General features: G+C 46.3%; 1 protein-coding gene and 1 non-coding gene across 5 annotated transcripts in view; one reads left to right on the top strand and one right to left on the bottom strand.

Moving 5' to 3' along the window:
- The window catches only part of WWC1 (WW and C2 domain containing 1), a 147,798-nt gene that overhangs the window by 112,979 nt on the left and 17,258 nt on the right, over nucleotides 1-17,561 (bottom strand). The window lies entirely within an intron of this gene.
- Nucleotides 16,584-16,685, top strand: LOC113930040. The gene has a single exon (XR_003522418.1). It is a non-coding gene; the product is annotated as a U6 spliceosomal RNA (small nuclear RNA).

Here is a 17,561-nt window from a genome sequence, read left to right on the forward strand (position 1 = left end):
CCTGATAAAACGACATCTGGCCTTGCACCAAGATCACTGCAGAGAGAAGAAGCCCTGCGGTGAGGCTCATATCACCGAGGCCACATTATCAGACTTGAAGGCTCTGAAGAGATGGTCAAGGACCGCGATGACATACGCATTTTTCAGGCACCTCTGCTGCAAAATGGACATCCCCTCCAGTTCTAGAAGAGGGGGGTCTATAGATGTTTGACATTATACACAAGACACATGCTCAAAAAACATAAGGAAAGAAGGGAGACGGGAAGAGGAGAGGGCAAGAACATAGTTAATAGGCTAGTGAGTAGTTTCTTTGAACACCCACAAGCCTCATGGAGTTCTTGGTCTCACGAACCTGGAGATGATGGCTGGCTTTCAGCCTGGTGAGATGGATAATCAAACCTGGCTACCCCACATCTGGGGTCCCACTCTCTGAGATCTGGGAGTCAAGAGGCCCAAGATAAGGCCGAGACTCTAAAGGTTTCTGCACTTTTTTAAAGAAAAAAAAAATTAGAGAAAACACAGTGAAAAATAAAAACAAACACAAAAACCCCACAAACATAAGCAACAAAAACCTTTTCCCTCTTCACCCAGACACAAGCCCCTAAAGGAACATGAACTTTAAGATTTCCTGTGTGTCTTTCCAGAGATATTTCCACAGATGTACCAGCATGTGTATGTACCTAGCATGCATACACACATGCATATGTACGTTCAGGCTGATCATACACACTCATACTCTACTCCGCGGGACTAAGAAAGCAAGCCTCAACTACATAACAGTTTTCTTATTTATAAAATGAAAAAAGAAAAACACTGCCAATAAACTATGGCCCAATGCTTTCTTTACTTTAGAATATTTACTTCATATATACTGAAAAAGCTTTCACTTGGACTTATTTAGACATGCACCTAATTATACGGCTCTCTTCTCCATACATGGAAAGAAAAATATAAGCAAAATAAATTAGCTAAGGTATTGATAAGACAGAACCCTTTCTCCGCATTGAGTCATCAACACCTGTGCGTTCCTCACACTGCCACTCTTTGTACCACTGAGCGCTGGGGCAACATTAGCTCTGATAACGTCTCTGTGATTTTCTTCCAAGCTCCTGAAAATACTTTGAGTTCAAATTCTGATATCTATCTGATTTTACCAGAAGATGCTAAAGAAAGGTTTTTTGATAAAAGAACAAAGGTCTGTCCACATTCATTCTTAAACGGTTTGTGGCTGAAACTCAGCAGGACCGCAGCACCCGCTACGTTAGAGGGAACACCTGAGTTTGTGCGGGTGTGGGCAAGGACCGTAGCCAAAAGCATTTCTGAGATGCATCCCCAATTTGAAGATGTTAAAACACAAAACAAAACAACACAAGTTAATCTTAAAACGAATTATTCTACAGTGCATATATAATCTCCCTCATCTGACTCTCGCTTGACTTGGGATTGCAAACTCAAGTCACAACACAAGCCAGGCAGGACACTGAGTGAAGTGGGAAAGGTGGGGATGTATTAACACAAAGTAGTTCTAAAGTAGTGATCCTCCAAGGGTGGTCCTGGACCAGCAGCTATTTTAGTGTTTCCATGGAATAGAGAATCCCTTCAATTCCCTCCATAAGACTAATATATATGGACGTATAAGTATTTTTAACCCCATTTCTTTTAACACAGAACATACTATTCTGATTGCTATTTGCTTAATTTTGTATCTTGGAATTCTTTCCCTATCAGCACCTGTAGCTCTAGCACATGCTTGTCAATTACCTACATGGCACTCCACTGCATGGATGTCCCTTAACTTACCTGCGCAGCTCCCAGCATGACACAGTCAGGCTGTTTTCTGGTTCTGTTGCTCTCCTACTCAAGGTTACATGAGGAAGTGGCAAGGGTGCAGTCTGAAGCTTGACCCCAGTGTGGGAGGGTGATCCCAAACCTGGGAAGGGCTGTGTGAGCTACCCACAAGTGGCTGTCTTGAGGTCAGTTCGGGGCTCTGGGGAGGCAGGAAGGGATTGGTTGTAGAGGATTCTGGATGCACTAGAAGATCCATCAGCTTTAGGGGTGAGGATGGTGAAGAGGCCCAGCTCTTTCCCCATCTTCCTCTTCCTAATCTGCAGAGCCCTGTACCTCCTAAACCTGGCCACTGTCCGCCCACAGTCCCAGACTCCCTCCCTTCCTGCCGCTCTGTGCTCTAGGTCCCTTTCTCCTGCCCTGCCAGCCCCACCCCCTTCTAGATGAACAGAGGACAGAGCAAGGCAAAGGGGGGCCTCAAGGAATGAGTGCCTGTGGAGGTGGGGGGTGTCCTAGTTTCATTACCCCAGGGTCCGCTCCCGCCAAATCACCCCCTCCAGCACACTCCACATACATATGGTGGGCTCTATAGGGGTAATATTAATGGTTACTGAACACTACCTTGAGCACACACAATCCCAAGTCATCCTCACAATTCGGAAGGTACCAATTGTTAGCTCCATTTTATTGATAGGAAAACTGAGTCTTGGAGAAGGTGAATGCCTTGGCTCAAGTTATACAACACATAAGTCACCTCCTTGCACAGAATTTCCCAGTTTTTCAAGGGTTCCTTCCAAGAGGGTGTTTCTTAGGCAGCAAACTGAAACTCACAAGTCTTTTTAGTGGTGAGTGCAGGTCCCAGGTCAGTCCCCAAGACCCTCCTGTTCAATGTATTATGTCCGTGGATGCGGTGGAAGGGGACCCAGCTTGGTGGGGCTGGGGTGGGGGGAGTTGGCAGGGGAGTGGAGACTCCTTTCAGTAATCATGTGAGGAACTCAGAGTGTGAACTAAAACCACCGTGTTCAATGAATATCGCTTTACGTCATTTTACTGTCCCCTTTATCTTTCTACCCTTTTAATTATTGTTTTGCCCTGTTCCTCTCACTTTCATTCACTGACCACTCCCCCCTCCCAAAAGGGGTGGAAGCAAGGCAGGTCTTCCTAAGCTCTCCCCCCTTCCAGTGGGCCATGGGCACAAGGTCCAGGAATTCATACAATGTGGCAAAAAGGCAGTGTACTAATTCCAGGTTCATTAGCATGGCTCGTTAATTATCAATGCTCCCCTCCCCAGCCACCCCTCTCCCCAAAACATCCAAAACAGCAGATTAAGTTTTAACTTTTGCTGGCAGAACACCTGCTTCTGAAATTCCTCCTCCCTCTACCTCCTAGGATTTACAACACAAAAGTAAACATTTACACTGGTTAAGATTTACCAAAAGGAAGTGTGGCCTGGAATGAGTCCTTTGAAGTTCTGTCTCAAAAGAAGAAGGAGCCCTTTTTAAATATAGAAAATAAGAAACCTCAAAGCCTTGTAAGTGATGTCGGACTTGGGCCTGGAGGTAACCGGCCCTTCTCCATTTTTCACTTGGGCCTTGACGCCAGCATACGTTATCCTAAGTATAACTCCAAACTACAGGTCTTTCTGCTCCAGGGTAAATGAGGTTATCAGTCAATAATGCAATCAAGTGGCTTCCCGGAAACTCTAGGAGAGAACTTTCTTCCTGAGATATTACCAAGGGGGTAGAGAAGGGTACCCTGCGAGGGGGACCAAAGGGCAAGGCCGACTTTACAGGCAGGAAAGATCCTGAGGCCCACCTGTTCCTCCAGACAGAAGGGATTTTCTCAATGAGGCATGTCTATTTTACTGGAGCTGGGAGAGATGGGCACAGCCAGCCCAGGGTAGATGTTAGTTAAGCAGGCCGAGTATGAGATGCCCCAGCAAAGAGTCACCAGACACTGAGGTCATGCAGATACCTTTGGGGACAAGGAAAGGAAACAATTCCCCATCTCTATCCCAAGATTGCTGGCGTAGGGCAACGCAAATGCTAGAATCAGAAAAGGAAGGATGACTGCACCTGGATGATGTTTGCATCCGATCAGAACCTTCTATTTCTTTAGTGATAGCACCCAAGATGCAATCCACCAAGAATCCTGAGCGCCTGGGGCAAGTCCCAGGCAGTGGTGGTGTGTACCAAGTGAAGGAAGCGTGGATGAAGCAAGGCCTCACCAGGAAATAGCACCGTTCATAACTGACTTTGTCCTGGGCGCCTGATGGCCGCTTTACCCAGTCAGCTCACTAGTCTTAAGTGCAGCCCAGGGAAGCAAGCATTCTTTTTTCTTTTTTTTAATATTTTATTTATTTGAGAGAGAGAGAGAGAGAGAGCACGAGCAGTGGAGAGAGGGAGAAGCAGGCTCCCCGCTGAGCAAGGAGCCCAACGTGGGGCTTGATCCCAGGACCCCGGGATCATGACCTGAGCTGAAGGCAGACGCTTAACAGACTGAGCCACCCAGGGGCCCCAAAGCAAGCGTTCTTATCCACACATGCAGATGAGATCACTGAGGCTGAGCTAACTTGGTCAAGTTTGCAAATGGGGCCTAAGCCCACACTCTTTCCCTTGTACTACACAGCCTTCAAATGGAAGATGTGTATTAAAAGCTGGCTGCATGATATGCTAGAAGAAGCAGTGAACCTGGACTCCTCAAATGCGGGAGGCCCAGCTCAGCTCTTCCTAGCTGAGTGACTGAGCAAGTCATTTAGCCCTCTGCAGGTGTTTCTGATCCCACTTCTGTCCTTGGCCTCAGCACTTCAGTGGGCTGCACATTGCAGGATGGAGTCCACATCCACCCACTTTGCTTCAACTTCCTGGCTGATCCACCCAAGCGTTCAGAAGTTTTGTCAGCATGAATGCAACATATTTTGATAAAGGTTTTTCCTTGCTCTGGGTTCCCTATAAAGAAGGAAGCATGCTCCTTCCAACATGAGCTGATATTTTATTGTTAGGGAATCCTTCCAGAGTTGGGAAAGCAGACAACTTGATGCTATACGACGTCATTTTACACTTGGGCTTCTGTTAGCAAACATCAACAAGCACTGGCCTTTCATTGTTCTTCAATCAAATTCAGCCCCAGCAAGGCCTCATCTTTACTTGGAGAGAGAAACACATCCAGAGACCCTGAGCATTTATTCTTGCTGCCTCCAGCTTCCTAGGGTCTCACAAAGCCACAACCTCACCCAGAAAAACACCCTGGTTCTGATGCTGAATTTGATCCAAGGGCCAATTACAAACCTATTTCTCTGCACTTTGAAAGCTCCATTTCCCAACTTGTCAATTGGGAAAGAAAGGATTTACCTCACAAGGCTGTCAGTGGAGAGCTAATGAGACCCCAGAAGTTAAAACTCTTTTAATCATAAACATTCTAGCATTTACTATGTGCTGGGCCCTTTAACACACCATTTGAATAAGTCAATATTAGACATGCATGTCAGACACAAATACAAAATATAGGATACAGGGTGAACAAATGAACCAATCAATAAATGAAGGAATGGAGGGAAGGAGAGGAGGAAGGGTCTAGGAAGGCCAGTGGGGCCGAGTTAAGCTCAGAAATTTTGGGCATTGGAGAACCGTGAGAAGTTTCCGAGAAGAAGAGCAATTTATTCTGGAAAGCCCTATGGAAGAAAATCCCAATAGGACTTGCAACGTGAGTCGCTGGAAAATTATCTTGCGAGTCTGGCTACCCCGTTAGCCGGGGACTGTTGCAATAGCCGATGCCAGAAATGACACCTTAACTCAGATGGTCACCATGGGGACACAGATGACAAAGGATTGGCAGATGGGTGGGACAGACTTTAAAGACCTCAACTGTGGGGAAATCTCGATAGCTGTCCCCTCAAAACTGCAGATTTACAAGGATAAACAATCTCAGATGTGTGTTTTTGTTCTAGGTCTCAGGTGTGAAATAAGGCTGTCATGTCAGTGTCTCGAACAACTAACTTCTATCCCCACATTCACCTCATCACCTTTAAACAAAACAAAACAGAAAGGAATCCCTGCTCCACCCTCACGGTCACTGGAGCATCTTATTCCAAGAGCTGAAAGGTGGGAGCAACCCCAGTGTCCATCAACAGAGAGAGAGAGAAACAAGAGGCGGTGTGTCCTTACAATGGAATATTATTCTGCCTTTAAAAAGGACATTCCGACATGAGCTACACCATGCGTGAACCTGGAGCACATGATGCTGACGGAAATAAGGCAGTCACAGAAAGACAAATAGTATGATTCTACTTAACGTGAAATACCTACAGTAGTCAAATTCATAGAAAGTAGAATGGTGGTTGCCAAGGGCTAAGCAAGAGGTGAATGAGGAGTTAGAGTTGAATGGGGACAGTGTTTCGGTTGTGCAAGGTGGAAAGAATTCTGGAGATGGTTGGTGGTGATGGCTGCACAGCAATGTGAATGGGCGGACCACCACAGAACTGGACACTTAAAAATGCTTCAGATTGTACATTTTGTCATGTGGATTTTGCCAGAATTTTTTAAAAAGTTTGAAAAGGAAGCAAGCAAGCAAGCAATCGTTGCTAGGTTGTCAGAAAATGGGACAGCATAAAACAATGCAGGTCTCTGCCAACCAGGCACACCCCAACTTTTCATTATTGCTTAAAAATTCCTTAACCCCTGCCCCCTTGTCCCACTGGATGCTGACTCAGTCGCTTGTAGCACCTGAATGGCAGGAGTCAGCCTTAGGGTGGACGCAGCTACCTTATCCTGTGTCTTGGGACACCTGGAGTTCCCAGTGACCAACACTGACCATGCCCATCACTCCAAGACCCCAGCCCTCTCCAACCTCAGGAATTATAGCTCCATATCCTGGTTGGCATTTCATGTGAGAGTGGCAGATTCCAGAAAATGCTCTGTGGCAAGAAGAGGTGAAGTGCTTTGTGGGAGCTATGTGTAAGGGCTCCTGTCACAGAGCCCCAGGGCCTGCCTTCTGAGAGGCACAGGAAGGACACCAATGTTCACAACGCTGAGCACAGAATGAGGCCGCAGAGTTCAGCTTGTTTCTGGCCACTTCTGTCCTCATCACTGACTCAAAGAAGATCGGGCCTAGAATGAGGAAATGCCTCCATCAATCCTTCCCCTTGCAAAAAGCCGGAAAATCAGCTCCACTGGATCCAGTCCTTTACTCACGAATCTTGAATTCAGCTGTTAGGTGCATACACATTCAGGATTACTACGTCTTTTTGAGGAAGGAACTGACTCATTATAACAAGAGCTCTGTCTCTCTATCTGGTAATACTCCTGTTTTTGGTATATAATACTCCTGTTTTGTTATTATAACTGTTCCAGTTTTCTTTTGATTAGTATTTTCCCATCCTTTTACTTTTAGCCTAGCTGTGTATTTATATTTAAAGGGAATCTCTCAGAGGCAGCTTATATACTTGAGTCTTGCTCCCCCCCCCCCAACCTGACAGTATCTACCTTTTAACTAGAGTGTTTAATCCATTTACTTTTAACAAAGTATTAATATGGCTGGATTAAAGTCTACAAACTTGCCAGTTCTCTGTTTGTCTCGTCTGTTTCTTTTTTCCTACTCTAGAGAAATCATCCACAATACACTATTATGTTTGCTTTAAGCAATTATCTTTTAAGGAAACGAAGAAATGTGTTAAAGTCTTTTATATTTCTGGGGCTCTTAATTTCTCATGGAGATCCAAGTGTCCATCTGATATCATTTTCTTTCAGCCTAAAGAATTTCTTTTGACATTTCTTTTTGTGTAAGTCTGCTGGTGAGAATTTCTCTCAGCTTTTATCTGAAAATATCTTGATTTGACCCTCATCTTTAAAGGATTTTTTTGTTGGATGCAGCATTGTAGACTGACGATCCCCCAGCCCCCTGGCTTAGCATTGTAGAGATATAATTCAACTATTTTGGGGCTTTGTTTCTGATGAGAAGACAGTAATAAGGCTCATTGTTCTCCTGTACATCACGCGTATTTATTTGCTGCCTGATTTTAAGGGTTTTCTCTTTTGTGTTTAGTTTTCAGCAATTTGATTATGATGTATCTAGGTGGGATTTTTCACATGATTCTCCTGTGTGGGGTTTGTTGAACTTCTTGGATCTGTGGGTTGATATTTTTCATCACTATGGAACTTTTCAGTCATTAAGTCTTCCAATGTATTTTCTTCCTCAATTTCTGTCTCACTCTCTCTCCTTTCAAGAATCCAAATACACATTTGTTAGACTGCTGAATGTCCCACAGATTGCTAAGGTTCTGACCTTTTCTCCCCGAGCTGTTCTTCTCTCTGGGCCTAGTTTGGATAGTTTCTATTGCCCTGACTTGACGTTCAGTGTCCTGTTTTCCTACAACATCCAATCTATCATTAGATCCATCTAGTGGATTTTTCATTTCAGATACTATAGTTTTCATCCAGAATTTTTATTTGGTTCAATTTCTCTACTGGTTTATTTTCCTTTGAATCCTTAAACATACCTATAATATTTTAAGGTCATTTTTCTGCTAATTCCATCTCTGCCACCTCTGAGCCTGTCTCTACCGTCTCTCCTCCTATGTCTAAGTACCTTTTCTATTCTATGCTGGACATGGTGAATACAGAGCTGCTAAGAATCTGGATTTTGTGTTCTTTCTTTAAAAACATTTTGTTATGGGATGCCTGGGTGGCTCCATAGGTTAAGTGTCTGCCTTCAGCTCGGGTCGTGATCTCAGGGTCCTGGGATCAAGCCCTACATGGGGCTCCCTGCTCGGTGGGGAGCCTGCTTCTCCCTCTCCCTCTGCCGCGCTCTCTCTCAAATAAAAAAAGAAAATCTAAAAAAAAAAAAAAGTTTTGCCATGATGGGCAGTTAATTTATTGGCAGATCAGCTTTATTCCCTTGAGGCTTTTTAAGCTTTGTCAAGCCATGGGTGAGTATAGTGATACAAGTTACATGCCAAGAATGGTCGAGCAGAGGTGCATAAGGAACCTGGGTCCCTGGTGTCCACCTGGAGCTACCACTCCAACCCTGATTGGCTTGTCTTGTGATTTCTTTTTTTAATAGGATAAAGAAGTAAAGTTAAATCTTTAAGTTAAGCCATTGTTATTCATATATTCTCACTTGCACTGCCAGCAACTAAACACTCTGTCTGTTAAAGGTACTGAATATCTACTAAGCAGGGCAAGTGCTAGGTGTTGGGGATAAAGTAATTAACAAGTTAGATGCGGTTCCTGACCTGTCAGCTTATCGTCTTGAGCAGGGTCTGGCAAACTACAGCCTGCAGGCCAAACTCGTGTATTGCCTGTTTCTGCAAATAAAGTTTTCAATGGGAAACAGCCATGCCTATTTGTTTATGTATTATCTATGACTACCTTTGTGCTATAAATTTGAGTGGTTAAGACAGGTGGTATGGTCCACAAAGCCTAAAATATTTACTATCTACTTCTTTATAGAAAGAGGTTATTGACTCTTGTTTAGGGTAGCAGTTCTCGAACTTTCTGGTCTTAGGACCCCCTTCACTATCTTAAAACTTGAGAACACCAAAGAGGTTTTGTTCACGTGTGTTTTATTTATCAATATTTACTATATTAGAAATCAAAACAGAAAATTTGAAAATATTTATTAATTTCTTTGAAAATAACAACAGTAATCCCACCGCATGTTAACATTTTTATAATTAAATATAATTTTATATTTATAAATTTATAAATTTAATATAAATTTAAAAACATTTTAATGTATAAATTTATAATTTAGATGTTTTTATACTTAAATGTTTTTCTAAGTCCCCTCCAAAAAAATTAGTGAGAAGAATCGCATTACTTTATATTTTTGCAAAACTCTTTAATGTACAGCTTAACAGAAAGACAGCTGAGTCTGAAGAGGTGTATTTGCATCAACCTGTTGCAAAACTACATGTCACATAGCCTCTAGAAACTCCACTGTCCTCTCGTGATAAACACAACATAAAAACGGCAAATAACTTCTTAGTATTACTATGAAGTTCTGACTTTGCAGACCCCTGAGAGAATCTCTGTGACCTCCAGGGACCACACTTTGAGAATGGCTGTCTAGAAAAGTCCTAGGCTGACATTAAACAGAAAACACATGAGGTCTAATTAGCTAATTATCATCGAACAACTGATTTAAAGGAAAACAATACTGCTCTATGAGGGAATGTAAACACTGAATCTGGTCCCATTTGGGGAGTCCGGGAATGGTTTCTTGAGGAAACTATGTTTCAAGTTGGGCTTGGAAAAGATGGTTAACCAGGTGAAGGGCAGGAGAGGGGAAGCTCTCCCTTCCTTCAGCGAGTCTGCTCCTCTTGTCTGGCTGAGGAAATTGGGTTAGGCTTTGGGGAAGGATCGGGAATGAGGATGACTTTGCCATGACATCTTCCCCTGAGGGGACCAAGTTAGAGATGTGCTCTGGGAAGCAGAGGGAAAGCTGTAACCCCAGGGTCCTCCTGACATGCCTGGAATTTGCCTCGGGGACAAGCAAACCCTCATCTCTCTACAGATGGGGCACTATACGGAGGCCCAGATGCTGAGACACAGGGGACACAGGGGACACAGGCGTGTCCTGAGGACAGTTACCCAGGCCCTTAGGATGCAGTCCTATGGTCATACAGGTAGCAACACAAACCCTTAGCTAACTGTCTTCCTTTAAGGCATTAGGAGCCATTCCTCATCCAGATGGTTATTTGCTGTAAAAACTACTGGGTGAGGGACCACAGCAGCTCCCTTTCCACTAGGTTGCCAGACCTAGTCCCATTTCCCTACCAATTACCAGCTCTGCATACATTCACTCTCAAAACCAGATTCTGCCAGGTTTCAGGATGGATATTGGAGGCTGCCACGGTTCTTCTTCCCCCTGACATGCCCACCCTTGGGGTGTGAAAACCCACCAGATTCTAGCTACCATCTCACCTCAAATGCCCCTACTTGAAAAAGAGTTGGCAGAGAAGAAAAGTTTCCCTGGCTGATGGAAGGCAGCAGATTTGACTCTGTTCACAGAGAGTAAGGATGCAAAGCAGTTAGCCCACACACAAAGTATTCTGCAGGACATAACTGTATTAGTTCCTGAGTCCTCCCAGTAGCCCTGTGAGATCCATTTATGTATTATCTCATTTTGCAGATGAGAAACTGAAGCACAGAGAGGTCTTGCAGCGGACCCAGGTAACAAAGTCAGTAAGGAGTGGAACCGGCATTAAACCCAGGCAGCTTTAAACCCATTCAGCTACTTGAACATACATTTTACTGACTCTCTATATTTGAAAGGACATGAGGAGTTGTTTATTTTTTTTTATTTTATTTTTGAAAGAGTTTATTTATTTGAGAGAGAGAGAGAGAGAGAGCACAAGCAGAGGGAAGGACAGAAGGTCAGGGAGAAGCAGTCGTCCCACTGAACAGAGAGCCCAGTGCAGATCTCGATCCCAGGACCCCGGGATCGTGACCAGAGCCGAAGGTTAACCAACTGAGCCACCCAGGCACCCCAAGGAGTTAGATTTTTTAGAAAGTACCTGTGCAGATGCTCAACACTGCTTGTCATCAGGGAAACGCAAATCCAAAGCACGAGATACCATTTTGCATGCATTCGGATGGTTACTGTACCTAAGCCCAGAAAATAACAAGTGTGAGGGTGAAGGGGTGGGGAAATGGGAAGGCCTAGCGCACTGCCACTGTGGGTGTAAAATAGCGCAGCCACATTGGAAAAGAGTGCAAGGACTCCTCAAAAAATTAAAAGTGGAATTGCTGTTATGACCCAGAAATTCCACTTCTGGGAATAAAGCCAAAAGATTTAAAGGCAAGGACGGAAACAGATATTCGTACACCCGTGTTTGGAGCAGCATTATTCACGACAATCCAACAGTGAAAGCAACCCCTGTGTCCATGAATGGATAAGTGGATAAAACAAAATGTGGTGTGTACACACAGTGGAATACTATTCAGCCTTAAAAAAGGAAGGACATTCTGCACACGAGACAACGGGGATGAACCTGGAGGGTGTTACGCGGAGTGAAACAAACCAGTCACAGGCAGACAAATACCGTGGGAGTCCATTCACATGAGGTACCACAAGCACTCAAACTGGGAGAAACAGCAGGTAGAACGGTGGCCACCAGGGGCTGAGGGGAGAGGCGAACGAGGAGCTGAGAGTTTAATGAGGACAGAGTTTCAGTTTTACAAGATGGAAAGAGTTCTGGAGATGGATGGTGGTGATGGTGGCACAGCAATGTGAATGTGCTGAACACCACGGACTGGATGCTTAATATGGTTGACATGGTCAATTTTATGTATATTTTACCCGATCAAAAATACATTTTTTTTGAAGATTTTATTTACTTATTTGAGAGAGAGAAAGGGAGGAAGAGGGAGAGAGAGAGAAAGAGGGGGAGGGGCAGAGGGAGAAGCAGACTCCCCGCTGAGCAGGGAGACGGATGTGGGACTTGATCCCGGGGCTCCAGGATCATGACCTGAGCCGAAGGTGGACGCTTAACCAACTGAGCCACCCAGGTGCCCCCAAAATAATAAATAACGTTTTAAAAAGTAAACTAATGTTTTAAAAAGTAACACACCTCAGAACGTTTATTATTGTAATTACACTAGTAATTACACTGAATAATTTTTTAAGTGGGGGGGGTGGCGACAACATTTCTGAACTTCTGGAACAGAGAGGGCCCTTGCAAACAGATTAAGTGCTCCGGTCTTTCCCTGGTTTGCATGCCAAGCCAAAAGAGGTGATTAGCAGGCTTAAACTACTGGTTTCTAATCAGAAAGTTAAAAAAAAAAAATCCTTTGTCAAAGAGAACAGGAACAAAGGGCCAGTAGGCCCAGGGGTTATACAATAAAAGCTGGATCATGCTGTGTAAAAAGGCCCCTCCATCTCCTCCTAACACCAGGGTCTTCATGATGTTGGAGGGCTATTGTACTGTATTGATAGCACATCATTCAGTGTGGCCTGGCCCCTCACTAAGGCAGGCAGCGCCCCTGCACGCAAGCAGGACATTTAGGAGACAAATTTCAGGAGTCATTAGCAATTGCATTTCAACTGTTCCCATACACTTGCCTCTCCTTCCCACACAATCCTGCTTCTCTCGCTTTCTCTCCAGTGAGTAAGGACACTGGGAATACTGGAGAGCAAGACTCCTTCTGAAAAGACCCCTGTGTTCACTTTTCCAAACAGCTACAGAATCTACGAGGGCAGGGCCAAAAGGGAAATAGGAGAGGAGGTCGCGGTGGGGGGAGGCCCTGGGGTGCGCCCCCAGGAGCTGACAAGGGAGCATGGGCCCCATGGGTCATCACAACCCCACCTCCTCCACACCCCCCTAGCCACGCTGCCCACCAACTGCTGGGCAACACCTCCCGGCCCCACCGCCCTACAGAGCAGGGTCTGTGGGCTCTGGCTGCCTGTGGACTCTAGGAAGGAGGCAGGAACTTCCTCCAGCGCCTGGATTCCAGTCCCTGCACCCTGGAGAGTGCGAGAGCTTAACTAATTCTCAAATCAGGACACATACACAAAACCCTCTGAGAAGCGGTGGAGGACTCAATGAGTGTTAGCCATGTTCCATCAACGCGAGCCAATGACCTCCAGGAGACAATGCGGCAGTGACAAGCACTGAGCCCTGGATGGAAACCCAACCCTCGTGCCAACTTGCTGTGTGACCCTGACAAATCCCCTGATCTCTCCGGGCCTCAGCTGCCTCCTGTGGAAGGTGAGGGCAAGTGAAACAGTAAATGCACGTAAAATTCCTCGGTACATGGCGGCTGTCACAACCTCGAGGAAGTTTCCCCAGCACCCAGCGAGATTTTTGAACTTTATTATTTTTGAATCTAAAATCCTGACCAAATGAGAGCACAGCACTGCCTTCCTCCTAGAGGCAAATCAAGTGTAATTTGGGGAGATGAGAAAGAAAGGGCGTAGATTCAGAAATAATATCCTTATGAAAAAAGCACAAAGGGGACTCAGTAGTGACCTACAATCTTATAATACCTGACTCCCCCATGACATTGCAGCCATCGCCTGAAGGATTCTGACACAGCCCACATTAACTAGAACTGGACGCTCCCCTTTTATCAACTCAAGAAGCATTTGCTGAGGGCCGGCTGTGCACGGAGCCCTCAGAGGCTCTGCCCTGCCCCTACAACTCAGTCTCTCCTTTCTCTTCAAAGAACCAAGGAAGGTTCTGACCCTACTCTGGATTGAGAGCACACTGCCCTTACCCTGACCTCATGCATCAAGAGGTCAGGCTGTCTCCTGTGCTGAGGTCCCCTGCAGCCACAGCAGTCTGGGCTAACCCTAGGGTCCCTTCGGATACCCCCACCTCCCTGCCCACCACATGCACACAGATAAGCAAGCTCAGAGGAGGGACCCTGGACTTGTAAAGCAGGTTTCATGGTGCTCCAGTGAAGAATAAGGAACTGTAGCTTGTTTCTCAGAGACAGGTGACGGGCAGCATTCCGAGACCAGAGGCAGCTGGCTCTCTCCTCACCGACATGATTAAGACAGACTGTGTGATGCCCGTTGGGTCAACAGTTACCGGTTTGGCAAACAGCAATACGGAGCCTTGCGCAGAAAATCACGGTAGCCAATACTGGGAAACTCCGGGGGAGAGGACTCGTGGGAGTTCCATGGTCCAATAGCTCTATTCTTTAGTGCCTCCTGACAAGGGGGAGGCTTGTGCATTCTAGCAGCCCTGGGTGTGGGGTCGGGCAGAGCTGGTAAACTGTCCTTGAGTCTTTTCTTCCACATCAGGGGGTCTTCCTGAGCAGCAGACAGAGAGCTGGGCTTCCTCTGGAGACGCCTCAGCCCCACACAGGTGGGCTGTGCCCCCAGCCACTCAGAGCCCTGGGCTCTCTCTGGGTCCAACGCTTGCCCTCTGGCTCCAAAACCTGACCTAGGACTTCACACTGACCCAGAGAGGAGTCAGGAGGTATCTATTCATCACCCTTTATTCTGCAAATTTCCCGTTGCCTCTCAGCTGCCTTCGGGGGTATCCCCTCGTTTGCTAGTACCGATCATGTAAAAGACGTGGTGCTGGGCCCGGGAAACTGACAGGACACTACACCATTCGGTGGAGAACACAGACATGAAAAGGATGATGGCTCTGTGGTGGATGCATATGAGAAAGGGGCACAGCAGGGGCCCTTCCCCCGAGCTGGGACAAGGCAGGCTCCCACAAGAGGAGGCCTTGAAGCTGGGGGTAGCAGCGCATGGAGGGGGTACCGGCAGGCAGGGCGCACACTCGGTTCCTGCAAAGCAAGGAGAGCCTCTCCTGGGGCAGGGAGGAGAGGGTTTCAAGTTTAAGGCATATTAGAATCGTCTGGGTAGCATATCTAAAATGCAGATTCCAATAAATAAAAATAAAAATAAAATAAAATAAAAATGCAGAATTCTGGAAGCCCCACTGAGATTGTAATTCAGTGTTTTTCAGGTGGGGGCCCAGGAATCTGTTTTATGAGCTCCTCCTTGGGGGAGTCTAAGGCAGGACATCTATGGACCACACTCTGAGAAACCCTCCTTTGAAGGAATGGAAAAAAAAAAAAAAGCCATTTGTGGCTTTGATGGAATATTGGTTTATTTTCCTGGAATGTTCCCAAAGGGACTTTGGACAGCTCACTAGTGATTCGTTCTTCAGTCATCTTACACAGACAGACATACCAACATCAAACAAACTGGAAGCGAACCCCAGGAGAGTGTCAGGAGCCCCATTCACATGGATGGCTGTCACTGTGTTCCACGGGATGACAGTGGGCATTATCATCTCAGGAATGTGTCGGGGCAAGGTCCACACTTACGCCAAAAGGCTGTCCGCAGGTGAACCAGGGCCCAGCAAGGGTGATGGGAAAGCCTTCTGGAATCTGGCCACACCTCCTTGCCAACCTTATGCCAGGAAAGGCAAGGCAGTCTACGGATGTCTTACAGACTTTCTCTACAGCCCGCGGCTGGCTCCCCGCCCCTCCTGTCCTGGGTCCTCTCACCGGGAGCCTGGTCTCTGCTACCCCAGTGCCACCCCACTCAGGCTCCTCCTGGCTTGGACCCAGGGTCGCATGTGGGGACTCTGCCTCCACCAGCCTAAGCCTTGCCATAGGCATTGTTCCTGCTGGTAGCCTCATGGCAATATTCTTCCCTACTCAGAGCTAGTTCCAAGGAGTCCGCCATTTATTTTGCTGGCTCAAGCCCCTGCCTGGGAAGCTTATGGGGATAACCCCACACCTCCTTGTCTTGCTCTTGCCACTGTTCTCTGAGGGCTGGAACCCTGCCTTTGTGATCTCTGCCAAGTGCCTGCTGGACCACCTCCTCATTATGTGTTAGAGCCACAGGCACTAGCCTCCCAAGAATTCCCACCTTCCAACCACCCCATGTCCCCAAGGGCCATGTTCTGCCACCCTGGGGACTTCCCACACAGCCCGCATCTGCTCTGGCCCAGCTGCTGAATACGCTACAGTCTTAAGACCTGCCTTTTCTCAGCAGGTGTGATCCCCTTTGAACCGACCTTCACACCCCATCCAGCTTCACTCCCTTATTGCACGTGGAGCTCTGGGAACAGGCTGAGAAACTCTTTTCCCCGGACAGTGTCTATGACTGGTTGTAATAATCTGTTTATTGATATCATAAATACGTGGTGTGCCCAACATCATAGCTTAGTAAGAGACAGTCAGCCACAGAACAAAAACAAAAAATTAAAACAAACAGAAAAACCAGGGCTACGCAGTAATAAGTCCTATTGAATGGTCTAGCCAGTGCTACTCAAACATCAACATGCTTATGGACCACTGGGATCTTGTTAAAATGCAGCTTCTGCCGCTCGCTCCGGCAGCACACACACTAAAACTGGAACAATACGGAGATTAGCATGGCCCCTGTGCAAGGAGGACCCACACATTCATGAAGCATTCCATATTAAAAACAAACAAAAAACACCAAAAGTGGTTTCTAATTCAGTGGGCCTGGGGTGGAATCTGAGATTCTGCATTTTTAACAAGCTCCCAGGCAATGCTGATGTGCTGGTCCACAGCCCACGCTTCCAGCAGCAAGAGGGTAGGGATCACACTAATGAGTGGGAGTTTGCCACACGGGGGTGAGGCCAGGAGCAGGGCCCAGAATTGAACATGTGCTCAGATACAGGAACCGCTAAGTCCTACTCATTGCCCCAGAATCAGAACAATTGACTTAGAAGTTCTGAGAAAGAATGACCTAGGGATGGCCAACTGCCTACAGACTCTCCTGGGCATGGCAGCTGCTATGGTTGGTACCATATGATCCCTGACTCTTGTCATAGTTTCTGGTACCAGGTGAGTCCAATTCAAGGTCAGCTCTGTGATTTTTCCAAATCAGCACTGAATTTTCGGACACTGAGTTAACTGTGGTTGCTGGGCTGAAGTGTTATGAGACAGGCTGCGGCCATGCAGGGGATAAGGGTCACCTAAGGCTGTGGTAATGTCTTAACTGTTAACATTTTTGAGTATTGAGTCTGGGCCTCGCAGTCTGCTAAGTGCCTTACATGGAAGGATCCATGCTGCAATTCTCCCAATAACCCTTCAAAGTGGGGAGCCATTTAAGAGTAGGAGCTCTGGAACCAGACAGCCTGAGACTGAATCCCAGCTTTGCCACTTTCTAGCTGTGTGACCTTAGGCAAATTACTTAGCCCCTCCATGCCTCAACTTCCCCCTCTGTAGATGGGGTTACAGCACCTCCCTCAGATGGTTGGGTGAATAAAATATAAGACACTCAGTGCGGCACTTAGCACTCAATAAAATCTTGGCTATTCTTTTAGCCTTATT

This window comes from Zalophus californianus, chromosome 5, assembly GCF_009762305.2.
Source record: "Zalophus californianus isolate mZalCal1 chromosome 5, mZalCal1.pri.v2, whole genome shotgun sequence".
Lineage (NCBI taxonomy): Eukaryota > Metazoa > Chordata > Mammalia > Carnivora > Otariidae > Zalophus > Zalophus californianus.